The following is a 3,361-nucleotide window of genomic DNA, read 5'->3' as shown; positions in this document are numbered from 1 at the left end:
TCTGGCCCCTGCCTTCTCTCCCTCCCCTCCCCGCCCCATGGTTCTGTCTGGCCCCTGCCTTCTCTCACACCCCCTCCCATGGTTCTGTCTGGCTCATGCTCTATACTCCCTGCACAGTGCACTCTGGCAGTTTCTTAAAACACCCAGGGTGTTTGCAATGTTTGCTTCTGCAGCCAGGAATTCTCTTGGATCTCTCTGCAAAGCTGATTCCTTCTTGATTGGCAGGTCTGTTTTAACTTTTAATTTGAAAAACACAACATTTAATAACCCATTTAACAATTCTCATATAGAGTTATATACTATTACTATTTTACAGATAAGGAAACAAAAGCAGAAGACAGTTTTTTGTCTTGCTCCAAATCTCACAATTAGTAAGTGCAGGAGCTAGAATTCATTCTTTCCAAATGCAGGGCCCTAAAACCCCAAAGAGACCCCCCCTTGACTACTATTCTATTTTTCCCCATTAGAGCCCAGTTTAGTCACTTCACAGTGATATCACTAATCCATAATCCATACTTTCATATTCCCTTCCTTATTTATCATCTCTTCCACATGGGAATGTACAGTCCACAAAAGTCCATGATCTACTGTTTTCTCCAGTGCATCTTTAGCGACTAGCACAGCGTTAAGCATAGAATAGGTGCTCAGCAAATATTTGCTTAATTAAATAGTTAATTAATCCTGGATGATGCCATATATTTCTCCACCTCTGCTATTAAAAAGTAAAAGAAATACTGATCTAATGCCTTTATCTGAGTCTGTAACTCACATTTCCCCAGCTATGGAAGTCTGATTAGTTAGAACATTTTAAATGCATAAGCAACAGCAGTACCTTTCCACCAAATAACACAAACACCATAGAAAACTTTGTCTTTGATATTCCCAAAAAAAGTTAGAAAATACTTTATATTTAACAAAAATTTAAAATTCGCCCTTGAAACTCAAGAATAGGAGAATGGCTGCTTTTTAACAGTGTTTTTCAAAACCAACCTAGTGCGGGAAGACTCTTTCAGAACATCTTCCACGTCTGTGCAATTTCTCAGTCAGCCAGCGATGCGTGGAGGGCTGTCCCAGCCCTCCTATGGCCTCTAATTGCTAGGATCTTTCTGTGAAACCCTGCTGGTCCACCACTTATCCCAAACTGGGACCACAACCTCACGCTGGAAAACCTGTGAGTTTTCCCCATTTTCTTCAAAGCGAAATCCCTCATTTCCTATAGGAGAAACCAGGGATTATTGTGCTCTCCTCCCATTCCAAATTGAGTCTACCCCCTCTGGCAGCAAAGCTGGTTGCTGCAGCCATTTCCAAGTGGGGGTTGGCAGAAGGGAGCTTGGGAGTAGTTAGCCCCAGGCCAGAAGGTCATAGCTTCCTGCTGTTCTTACTTGAATATCCAGCAAATTTTCATAAGTAAATGCTTCTCAAATTGTTGTGTTGCCTTGGTTGATTTCCAATTGATGGAATAGTTAATATTTTCCAATTTTATACTGTTTTCTCTGGAGAGGAAACACTCGAACTCTCTACATCACTGGAACAGGAAGTCCTCTTTCTCCACATTGGTTTTTGAGAGAATTAAATGAGTTGATGTATGTAATCTGCTTAGAAGTTCCTAGAATAGTAGCACTACATGAGTTGCTGTTCTTACTGTAGTTCAAGCATGTCAAACTCAAAGGCTAACACGGGCCAAATAAACAAGGTTTAAATTTATGTGGGACACACACACACACACACACACACACACACACACACACAAAGCTTCAATTTTCATAGAAACGTAGGTTTATTTCGATAGAGACATGCTGAATAAAAAGGGCTGAAATAAATGAGTAATTAACAAAATAATGGAACATTTTCATAAAAATTAATATCTTTTCTTGAACTGTAACTTACCAGACATTGAATAACTGCACAGAGTAATAAGCATAACACAAATAAACCTATTTTTCTTGGTCTCCAAAAGCAAAATATTTCCTGTTGCGCACACCAAACAAGTCAGTCCAAGACTAATGATGTGGCAATCGGCTGCTAAAATATTTGCTGCTAGTATTAGTGGAGAAAAATGGAGCGCCTGCACTAAGGAAAATGAATGCAACACGATTATAGTAATCAGTCATTAGAGAACATTGTAGTTCATTATTAATAATTATGTATAACAGGATGTTGTAAAAATCAAGTTATGAAATTTTTATTAAAATGTTTCTTACATACTGTTATGTTGACTGGGCCGCAAAAATATTCGTTGTAGGCCATATGCGGCCCATGGGCCGCGATTTGACATACTTACTGTAGTTATTATTTACTGTCCTTCTGTTAGTATTTTAGGAATTAGGGATATGATAGGAAACAAAAGAGACAATGACTCCTGTCCTCATGAAAGAGGGAGTGGAAGTAAGGAGCAGGAGTGAAATTTTTAATAAGGAGGCCAGGAAAGACTTCACTGAGAAAGGGATAATTTAAGTAAATACATGAAGGAAATTAGAAAGAACCCCGGGGAGATCTGGGTAAAGGATGGGAAATGCATTGTCAGACAGAGCAAATAACCAGCAAAACACCTGGGAGGTCAAACTTGCCTGTCCTGAAAAAATAACAGGAGGCCAATGAAGTTGAAGGAATAACAGGAGGCAAATGAAGCTGAACCCATGGGAATAATGTAGGCAGTGTGGTAAATGGGTAACATGGCACATCACTGGTTTTGGCCAAAGAGAGATAGGTAGCCAAATTTGTAGAATTTTGCAGAAGAAAAATAAAGTGGTCTGAATTGAAGTTTTAAAAGGATTACTCTGGCTACAGAATGGAAGATATTCTTCCCTTTGGGAGGCAAAATGAAAATAAGGGGGCCAGAAAGGAGGGTGTTTGCTCATAACCCAAGAGAAGGAAGGGGGTTAGATCAGGTGGCAGTGGGGAGGGCAAAGTGTGTCAACTCTGGGTACATAGAGATGGCGGCTTAAGGCAGTATGCGTGAGTAGGAGAGAGAGGAGAAAGAGATTGGAATCTGCCAGGAGCATTCAGCTATGAACCAGGAGGTCGTGGTTTGATTCTCGGTCAGGACACAAGCCTGGGTTGCAGGCTTGATCCTCAGTAGTGGGCATGCAGGAGGCAGCCAATTGATAAATCCCTCTTATCACTGATGTTTCTCTCTCTCCCCCTCTCCTTCCTCTCTGAAATCAATTAAAAAATATCTATAATAATAAAAGTGTAATATGCTAATTAGACTGGACGTCCTTCCAGATGACCTTCCAGACGAAGCCAGAGCTGCGAGGGAAGCCTGGGTCCCAGGTGCCAGAGGGAAGCTGGTGCCGGCAGCCGGGGGAAGGAAGGCCTGCTCTTGCACTAAATTCGTGCATCAGGCCTCTAGTATATATAT

The 3,361-nt window shown here is 41.0% G+C and overlaps 1 protein-coding gene across 3 annotated transcripts in view; it reads left to right on the top strand.

Annotated features, from left to right (window-relative positions):
• The window catches only part of PDE1A (phosphodiesterase 1A, calmodulin-dependent), a 255,007-nt gene that overhangs the window by 236,676 nt on the left and 14,970 nt on the right, over positions 1–3,361 (top strand). The gene's annotated exons all lie outside the window — the stretch shown is intronic.

The sequence above is a fragment of the Myotis brandtii genome, unplaced genomic scaffold (genome assembly GCF_000412655.1).
Source record: "Myotis brandtii unplaced genomic scaffold, ASM41265v1 scaffold112, whole genome shotgun sequence".
In the NCBI taxonomy this organism is placed as follows: Eukaryota; Metazoa; Chordata; class Mammalia; order Chiroptera; family Vespertilionidae; genus Myotis; species Myotis brandtii.
Note: the sequence above shows the minus strand (reverse complement) of the source record. Positions and strands in the feature narration are given on the sequence as shown.